Here is a 10543-nt window from a genome sequence, read left to right on the forward strand (position 1 = left end):
GGCCTGTGGGGCTCTGGCTCGGCTTTGCAGACAGGAGGGGACCCTGCTCAGCAGCAGCAGGCGGACAGAACATGGGCTTTGGGGTGTGAGTCTGGGTGTCCCTTGCCTGAGGGTTTGTAACCAACAGGCTCCACCTCCCTGAGCCTCAGGCTCCTCATTTATCACAGGCAAGTTGGCCCCTCCCTGGAGGGTCGAGGGGGAGGCAGGCAGACTAAGGCTGCTGGTCCCTGGTAGAGGCCCCCCTGGGAGTCTCACCAGCAGCCCTGACGTCATATGAAGACAAGAGAGCACTCCGACCCCTTCCTCCTCCCCCCTCACCTCCCGTCCCCACAGCCCCGGCCTCCCAGCCCTCAGGGGTGCCAGTCCGCCCCCCTCACCTGGCCTCTCTCTCCTTACATCCCCTCTTTGCAGAAACCCGACCTGCTGCTTCTCTGCTGGTTGGCGTGTCCTTTCTCAGCTCTGCTTTGTCCTCTTCCTCACCCAGCTCTCTGGCCCCCTCCCTGGGCCAGTCGCTGTCCTTGGCTATTGTCCTACTTTATCAGGACACCTGCCACACCCCCTGAAGGTGACATTTACCCTCAGTGCCCCACAGGCTCCCACACCAGACAAGCCACCAGGCCGTGAGCTCCTGTGGGCGGGGGTGGGGCTGCTTCATTTCTGTCCCTCTGGGCCCAGGATGGAGCCCTGCACATAGTCATGTGACATAGTCATGACTGAGGAAGGAGTGACGGAAGGCAGTAGAGACGTGGAGGGACCATGCTGTTTTCAAAGGCACAGCTGTCCCTGAGGTTAGCATCCACCCAGCCAGTGTCAGAGCAGCGCTGCTGGGCCACGCAGGCGGGGGTGGGGGTGCAGTGGGCACCAGTCACCTTGGCTGGGCCACCCCAGGGCATAGGTGACAACTGGCATCCTCTCTGGGGCTTGACGGGTCTGTGTGTGTCCCGGGGACACAAGCAGAGACCTGCAGCTGTCAGGCCACTGCACGGCTGGCACGTGGCACCAGAGAAGCAGGGGAGGACCCTCTGTGTGTGGGGTCTCAGGCCCATGTCCACACTCCACCCTGCAGGTCCTGGGGTCAGAAGACAGGAGGAGTCTGACAGCTGCCAGCAATAGCGGGCTCAGCTGGAGCCCCTTCCCCCTGGATGTTCTTAAACCGCTTCCCCCCAACCTGGGCTGACATGGGGGTGTTGCGGGGGAGCCGTAGTCAGTGATGGAATCTGAGCACCAGCTCCCAGTGGTGAGGGGCCCCGGCTTCTAGATCCTGTGTGGGTCACTGTGGACTCCACAGGACTATGTCTCACTGCACATCTGACAGTGCGTCCTGCTATTTCTACCACTAGGGGATGCAAGTGTAGCTCACAGATAGTCAGCAATTTGCCCCGGTTTGTGCCCGTGGGCAGCAGAGCTCAGGAACGGACACTGCTCCATCTGACCCCGGCCTCGTGCACTGCAGCCATGCTGTTCAGAGCACGGGCCAGGCCCAGCTCCCGAGTCTGCGTCCAGCTGCATCTGGCTGAGTGCTGGTCCCTGTGGAAGCGTGTGCTCGTCCCCCAGCCTCAGCTGCACAAACGCCAGTGATGTGGACACGTGAGCCGGCACACACAGTGCTCACTGCAGAGAGAGGGCTCCTGTCAGAAAAGGACCTGCACAGGGTCCTCCCCGCACTAATGCGGGGACCCTCCTGGGGAAGAGAGAGCAGCCTTGTCCAGTTCCAGACCTCAGGGAGAGGCCTTCCCCATCTAACCACTGGGTGTAATGCTGGCTGTGAGTATTCGCGTGATGCCTTTGTCAGGCCGTGTTCCTAGTATGATGCTGGGATCGAACTGAGTCCAATTTTTTTCTTCATCTCTTGAGACAATCATGTTTCCCTTCTCCATTGGCTGATGTGGTAATTTACATTGAGAAATTAAATATTAAATCAGACTCGCATTTCTAGGGTGAACCCTTAATTAGTCTTGATGTATTTTTTTTATATGTTGTTGGATTTCACTTGCTAGTATTTTGTTGAGAGTTTTTTTCTTTTTCCTTTAGTTTTATTTACTTTTAAATTCTAAAGACATTTATGTTCTGTTCTATTGCTTTAACTTCCACATTGTCGATCTCTAAATTACAGTAGATTCAATGCTTATGACTAGTCTTTTATCATTATGTCTCAATTTCTGAGTATTCTGATTCACCTCCTTAGTTGACTAGGTTTCCTTTCTTTTCTTTCTTTCTTTCTCCCTCCCTCCCTCCCTCCCTCCCTTCCTCTCTCTCTCCCTTCCTTCCTTCCTTCCTTCCTTCCTTTCTTTCTTTCTTTCTTTCTTTCTTTCTTTCTTTCTTTCTTTCTTTCTTTCTTTCTTTCTTTCTTTCTTTCTTTCTTTCTTTCTTTCTTTCTTTCTCTCTCTCTCTCTCTCTCTCTTTCTTTCTTTCTTTCTTTCTTTCTTTCTTTCTTTCTTTCTTTCTTCCTTCCTTCCTTCCTTCCTTCCTTCCTTCCTTCCTTCCTTCCTTCCTTTCATTAATGAGGCATTTGCCAGTCCTCTGTTTATAGTGAAATGTAAATAAAAAGATGCTAACCCTGAATGAGTTTTTACCTATGTAAAAGTTCACTTAACTGTACACAGTTAGTGCACTTTATGTATGCTATCCTTTAAAAGATGAGAGAGAGAAAGAAAGAATGTTGAGGCTTTTAAAATAAAAATTTTCTTATTTCTTAATTAAACGTTTGGTTTTGAGTTTTAAAAAATATGTACACTAAACTTTTGGTAATAATTTCACAGTATTTTTGTGTCATTAGGGGACACACCTTAACCTTATACAGAGCTGTATGTCAATTACATCTCAGTAAAACTGGAAGAAAGAAGTAACTAACAACACACACCCCACAACCCGTGGCATACACACCTCACATAAACACACGCTTATGTGCCCAATGTAGTCATATGCCCAACACATTTGTGTACAACCAACCCATGTGCCTACACCACGCACTCAGACACCACACTCACACACACCACATACACATGCCATACACACTCACTCCACTCAAACCACACATACACCACACATGTTACACGTACTGAAACCACGTGTTGGCAGCACTCCCACAGTGCACATGGGGCACACTCACAACTCACACAAACACACACCCTTGTGTTTACAAGGGCGACTCCAGCTCTTGCCTCCTGTACAGAGACTGGAAGGCGTCATGGTTGTAATTTCAATACAAGACTTAGCTGCAAGCTAGAACGAGGGGCAGGGGAAGGGGGCATGAACGGTGGGGGCATGGCGCAAAGCCACCTCTTCCCGCTTCTCACATCCAGCCCTCACTCACTGAGTTAACGATGCTTTTAAGACCACTGAATCCTGTGTCCACTCCAAATATGTGATCTGGGCTGCCTGCAATTTCCAATATCTGCAAGGGAGAGGAAATGGCTTGGCCCACAGCCAGGGGTTGAGGACCCAGCAGGTCCCATCCCAGGAGACAGGCTCCTGCTTCCTGCCATGTTAGACCCCAAGGGCCACCGCCTTGCATCTGCCAGCAGCTCATTCTTAGGGACCAGGAAGCCCCCACCCACACCTCTGGTGTGTAGGTCTGCACAGCACTCGTTGCTCATCTGCAGTGGCTGTCTGCTGTCTGAACATTGGGGTGGGCAGAGGGCCATCCTCGGGGTGACCCTGGGACAGCTGCCTTTGAAAGCTTTCCCCAACTGGTTTACCTGTTCTGAATTACCTGGTCTCTCTGATACTCATTTACACCCACGCAGTATCCAATCACCTCCAATTTCCTAGACTTCTGAGTCTAAGAGAAAAAAGCGTCAAATATAATTCACCAAATACATGGAGCACAAAGCTGTTAACGATGGTCTGGGCTCACTTCCTCCTTAGTGTCTTCAAACGCCTGTGGCTCCAGATTTCCATCGGTCAGAGAGATAATCCTGGAGGCAACCTTGTTTTCTGCAGAAGAAGCAGGGAGCAGTCTGGTCAACAAGGCACCGGAGGGCCCTGCCTCAGGCTGCCAGGCCCACAGCGCTGCTCCCCACACCCCTCCCTGGGGAGAGGCCCTCCCGACCCAAGCGCCCGCCATCCAGAGCGCCTGGAGGGAGGATGGGCCGAGGCCCAGGACCCACTTGACAGATGAGGGGCCTGAGAGCGGCTCAGAGCTCTTCCTGGTGAACCCTCACTACGACCAGATGGCACAGCCTTGGTCCTGAAAGGCCGCTCCAGCGACCTCCCTGGACGAGGACCAGCCTTTCAGGTGAGCAAAGGCAGGAGCTGGGCTCCGGCCCGGGCGGCGCCTGCGGCCTTTCCTGCGGGCTCTGTGGGGCCTGCCGTTCAGGACTTGAGGTCAAGGCACTTGGACAGCAGCCCCTGCCCAGCTCCTAGCCTTTCCCTGCAACCCATGTGTCTCTCCTGACAAGAGCCACAACCCTGCAGTCCAGGTGCTGAGGGTTCAGGGCCGAGCACAGCCTTTCCCACTGTCGGAGACTCACTCATAGGACGAGAGTCAACCCAAGGGCGGAAGCTGAAGGGAAAGGAGGCGGAGCAAGAATTGGGGTGGACACAGGTGTGGGCAGCCAGGGGGACATCAAGGCCTTTGTTCCCTCATCTGATCCCTGTCTGCTCGCGGCCCCTGGCTTTTCCCTTTTCTGTCTTGTGCAGCCCAACCACAGGTCAAGCACCTCACGTCTAATAAGAAACGTCTGGTTCTCAGAAACCTCCCTGGGGGTGGTTTCATCCTCACTGCGCAGAGGAGGAAGCTGCCGCACAGAGAGGGCAAGGACCTCGCTCCAAGAGGCAGCGCTAGGAACTGGCCGTGGTGGGTCTGCGCCAGCCCCTGCTGCGGCCCGGGCCTGGCTCTGTCCCACCCGAGCGCAGTGACGGCAGCAGGCGACTTACCTCCCGAGTTAGTTTGTTCAATCTGCTCATTCGCTTGCAACAAAATGAAGGAATGTGGGTGGAGGGCAGTGAGATGAGCCCAGAAGATTCTAAGAACTTGAAAAAGCAGAATAAGTTCTCAGAGCTGTGGGGTCTGTACCTTTTTCAATCCTTCATGCATATTTGTGTCTCCTGTAGGCACTACCTTCTGAAGTTTGGTAAGACCAGCGTGTATTTCTTGTCTGAAAAAAAATCAGAAAAGAGGGTGGTGGAGAAATGAGGGTTGACTGTTACATCACAGCACAGATGTCCTGGTGCCATTCTGCCCCATGCAGACCTGCCTGGACAGAAGAGGACACAAGTCACCCCGTCATGACCTTCCTGCCCACGTCTCTGACATGACAGGCCTTGTTCAGGACTCCTCTGCCCCCTGTTTGGTGAGCATAGGGGATGCTGCTTTGCTGGCCCCATGGGAAGGGTCTGGCTTCCAATGTGCTCATCCCTGTCAAAGGAAGGTGACCTCAGGGACTCAACAAGGGCCCTGCCTTGACTGTCCGTGGTGAGAGGGGTCACCCAGGGCCGTGCACCTGGGAATCCAGTGCTCACAATGTGACTGGTGAGGGCGCATGGTCCTCCAACAGGAAAGGCTGAGTTTGGAAAAGGTCATCCTGCTGACACCCCTGCCCTTTCCCATCAGCCCCTGCCACTGACCCCTGAGGTCCACTTGGTCCCTCCAAGCCACTTCCCCTTGGGATCCATGTTAAGGAAGTGGCCAGGCCGCTTAATTAGAGTGGTGGGGCTCCTGGACTTCATGTGCCCCTGGAGAAAGAGACAATAGGCTGGAAAAGAGGCCTGAGCACCATCCACGCAGTGACCCCAGGCTCACCAGGATGGGCTGTCGGCCTGTATTAAAGCAGACGGTGAGGGATGGGCTGGGACACATGAGGTGGGGTGGGGGGGTTAGTTCAGGCTGATCCAGTGTGTGGACTGAGCTATCACAGCAAGATTAAGGGGCTCTCACTCTGGGCCAAAGAGATGCCAATTTGTGGTGAGATCCGAGGGCCCCAGGTCCTGCCCGGCCTGACCCAACCCAGGAGCGCAGGACGCCTGAGACCCAGGGCCAGTGGAGGCCAAACCCAGCTTTGCCCACCTCAGCACAAACACCGGCCCCTCTTCTTGGCACCTGTGGGAAGATGTCTGCTTTGTCGACTGCACTCCGAATGTGCTGGAACTCCCAGCCCTTCACAGTCTCTGGCCCGGGACTGAGCTTGGCCAGCTTCACTCTTGCCTGAGCGAGCCTTTTTCTTGCGCTTCCCCCTGCACCCCAATCCCCACTCCCAGCTCTGCAGGTGGAGAGGACACCAGGCTGCTTATGCCCTCATCAAGCCGTTCGCTTTGTAATGTATCACCCATCACAGACAGGTTCACGTCTTTTCCATTCCCTTGAGCCCCACCCCCACTCTGACACCTTCCCTTGAGGAATAGGTCCCCACCTTCACTCTCCAGAGAGGACCCGGGAGACTCTCAAGGGCCTCCCCACAGCTCCCTTGGTTCAGGTTCTGAACCCCTACCTTGGAAGAGGCCATGGTTCCCCTCTTCCCCATGGACAGCTCCTCCACCAGAGGCCCACGCCCAGCCCCCGCTGCTTCTGCCTCCTGCCTGACAGCTCCTCACTGACTTGTTTTCTTCCACCTCAGACGCACTCAGGTCTCTCTCTGAAATGCAGGCCACAGGGACACACAGAACCACACCATCCCCCAGCTTACTGAGGGGCCAGCCCTGCCCCTGCTTCTGCTGGGAGCCGGGCCTGAGGAGCGCTGTCTCTGTGCGCTGGCACCGCCACGTCCCCTCCCCTGCAGCCTTGCTATTGGGCTCCTCTTCTGGTCTGAGCTTCTCTCCAAGGTGCTGAACGTGGCTCTGCGCCACAAATCCTGGAGCATTCAGTCCTTGACGTCCTCAAACTCTCTTTGGTATTTCACCCACTGAACTGGGATCCAGTCACTTGCATCATGAGATTTTCAACCACACAGCTACTCAAGAGAGCCATATCTTCCTATCCCCAGGCCTTTGAGCCCATTGCTGTGTCCATCTACGTCTCACCCAGGATGCTTGCCTCCCTCCTGCACCACATGCCTCCCTCCTGCACCCCAGCCCAGCCTGGTGTTCAGAACCAACTCATGAGCTACCTTGTCTCAGACCCACCAAGGGAACCAGCTTCCATCCCCTGAAGCCCTCAGCACTTTGACAACCCCTAACCCTGCCTTCTGGTTCTGATTCTGCCTCCCTGCCTCCCCCACAAGCCCAGAGCAGAAAGGGACACACACAGCAGGTGCCCAATACAGGCCAGTGTTCATAAAGGGCTCACACATCTGCTCCACCCGATCCCAGAAGTCCTCAGAGCCAGCCTGTTCTAAGAAAAGGGAAGAGCACTGAGAAGACACAGGACAGGTGGAGGACACGGCTTAGAGGGGGAGGAGATGGTCTAGCAGCACAGGGGTCTGCCAGTACCCACCCAGTCAGGGGTCTGTGGGAGCCAGGGCTCTCAGGATGGGCCCTGAGGGGAGCCCAGGACAGCCCAGCCTGCAACTAGTGGAAACCCTCAGCTGCCTGGGTTTCCCTGGACCCCACCCACCATGACTACCTTTGGGGATTAAAGCATCACTTACTTGTCTGAGGTGAGATTCATGAGGATGTGGCCACGTGTGGAGAAGGTGACGAAGGACATCTGCAGTTTAGGGCTGGGAAGGAAGCATGTGCTCATGAGAAACTATAAATGACACAGGCTCAAAATGAAGCCAGTGAGTAGCCAGGAAGGAGGTGCATGCCCATCGCTCTACTCTCCACCCCAACTCTTCTGCTTTGCGGTCCATTTCCTAAATCTTGGAAGTTCCTGTAACTTTCATGAAGGATTTTAGGAATCCTGGTGAAGGAGGCCTGTGGAGATGTGGGTCTTCTTGGAAGAGAGTGCCAGGATGGCATCCTTCTCCAACCTTATACTCCAGTGTCCCATAAAGTGTCTCACTCTGTCTCTCAGACACACACGTGCACATACACGCTGCGCACACCAGGAGATAGACACCTATGCACTCTTGCATGAGGACTTCCCAACTGGCCTCTCCTGGTCTGTAAAATTCTTTGTGCTTTCACTCATCTTCCCTCCTTTACAGCCTTCCCTGCCTTGTCTCCTCTCATCTCAGAAAAATGATTCTCCTTCTTGGCAGCTATTTGTATACACCCCTCCCTATGTTCTCCCTGGCCACTGTCATTTGGTCCATTGACCCTCATTATATTTTAGCTAAATTGCTACAGTAGTTCCTAGATAAGCTTTCTAAGGCTCCTGGCTCTTGTTACAACACATTTTACCAACAATGCTAGACTTTCCTTCCTGACACACAAGCTTGACCATGTCAGACCCCTGCCCAAGAATTGTCTATAGCTTCATATTGTTCACAGCAGGAAATCCAAGTCCCCTGACTTGGCATTATGAGCCCTGGTGGCCTGGGACCAAGTCTGTCCTGTCCAGCCTCATCTCCCAGCTTTCCTCTGAGTTAACCCTGCCCTCCGGCCAAATAGACCACTCACTGCGCAAGAAGTCTTGATGGTTCCTGTTACCCTGTCTTTTCCCATCCTTCAAGACCCACTTCAAAATTCCACATCCTCTAAAAAGCCATCTTTGAATTTTTAAAGAATTCTTGCTTTTTCCTTTAATTTGCCTTATTTATAAATAACTTTGTCTTTTTCTTTTGGCCCTTGGCACCATTTAACCTGGTGCTTAGTTACTGTGTCACTGGTTTGCCTGTTTTCTAATCTGTGAGGTCCTCCAGGGCAGATTGTGTCCCCTACAATATGGCCTGACTCCCAGGCAGGAGCCAAGAAGGCTGCTGAGACCTGATGGAACCAGTGTGCTCTGTCCTTTTTTTCTGCTTCAGAATACCTCCCTGATGCAAGGGTGTCCTATGCCCACTGAGTCTAAACAACTGTGTACTCTGCCTGGCAGGGGAAATCACCCTGCAACTTGGAGAAACCGTACTCTTTGAACTTCCCGACCAAATCCTCCACAAGGTTGTAAATGGCTATCCAGAAGTTGTCCACACTGCCTGACCTGAAAATGAAGAAGACCTGAGTCAGAGGGATGAGGTGCATCCATTGTGTGGGCAGAATTTCTGCCTCCCCAGCTTTCAGCAGATCCTTCAGCAACTCCTCTCCACCCCACATAGCTGCAAGCTGCCACACTCCCCTAGCAACCGCAGTGGGTCACCCTGGTGGTGACTTCATTAGTATGAATGTGGGAAGGGTGACCAACCAGATGTGTGTGCCTTGGACTCAGGAACATTGAGGGATGAGGGACTTCTGGTGGCAAACCAGGATGGTTGATCAGACTCAGCAGAGCTGTCACATAGGAAATGATGTAGGATGCATTGTTTGGAAAATCCTCCAGTGATTCTGACACGACTCCTCTGGTCCCTCAATTCCCCTTGGGAATAAGCCATTCCCAGCTGTCTGCTCCTCTCCTGCCCTTTTAAAGTATGCACGCTCGCGCGCGCGTGTTTGTGTGTTTGGGGTGGTGTCAGGGCTCTTTGGCACTACGTTCCAACTAAAGTTTCTTAGTTGGTCCTGCCGACCACTCCTTCTGCTTCTAGGCTGCATCTAAATTTGTCAACAGACAGTGGTGAAACTAAGGGTAGATTCTTCTAACATTACCATGATTATTATTCATTGAGACATATGTGTCAGGCACTTTACATACATGAGTTCCAATTCCTGAATAACCCCAGGATGTCAGCATTGTTCCCATTTTACAGATAAGAAAGCTGAGGCTTTTACAAGTCATGGAATTTATCATACTTCCATAGCTAGCTTGAATTTAACACAGATCTAACCTCAAAACCCATACCCTACACATTACACTAGGCAGACGTGTGTGACATGGCTATCTATGTTCAACAACTGCTGGGTAGCAAACACTAGACTCTGACAACGGACCTACAATATAAACTTTCTATCAGAAGCTTCCATGCTAAAGTGCAAGACAATTCCTTTCTTTACTAATGGTAACACTTTAAACTTTCCTTCTCATTACTACTCTCCTCTGCTTTCCCTCTAAGTGAAAGGATCTTCCAAAGAAGATTTACAGGAAACGAGAGTCTTCAACCAACTCACTTACTCTGGGAAAGTTTCCAGTTTGTGAATATTTTGAAGGAAGGTCAAGATTCTAGAACACAGAAGAACATGAGTGCTCATGGGTCATGGGAAAACCACCACAGGTCCCTAGGAAGGAGGCAGTATGGAACAAGGGCAACCATGTGGGCTTCTGGTACACAGAGCTCCAGTCATGATTTAATGCCCCACTGTTAAATGAGAACAGAGAGTTAAGGATCACCAGGCATTTCAGGACATCTCTACCATTAAAACTTGAAGCCAGAACATCCAAGCGATATAACTCTGCTGGGAGAATGGAAGTGAGTGAGGCACAATCATGTAGGGGGAGCTGAGCTACAAGAAAACTAAATTATCTTTCGCCATAGTAAAGAGTCAATAGAGAAAGTGCAACCTCAAGTAGCTAGAAATAGCAGTCAGTGTAAGCATGGTATTAAAAGCATGGTCATCATACCAGAAGATAATCTGGAGAATTTGGAAGTGGGTGTATCTGGAGAGAAGAATCAGAGTGGGCAGGAATGGGGCAGGA

This window comes from Camelus dromedarius, chromosome 8 (assembly GCF_036321535.1).
Source record: "Camelus dromedarius isolate mCamDro1 chromosome 8, mCamDro1.pat, whole genome shotgun sequence".
NCBI classification, from domain to species: Eukaryota; Metazoa; Chordata; class Mammalia; order Artiodactyla; family Camelidae; genus Camelus; species Camelus dromedarius.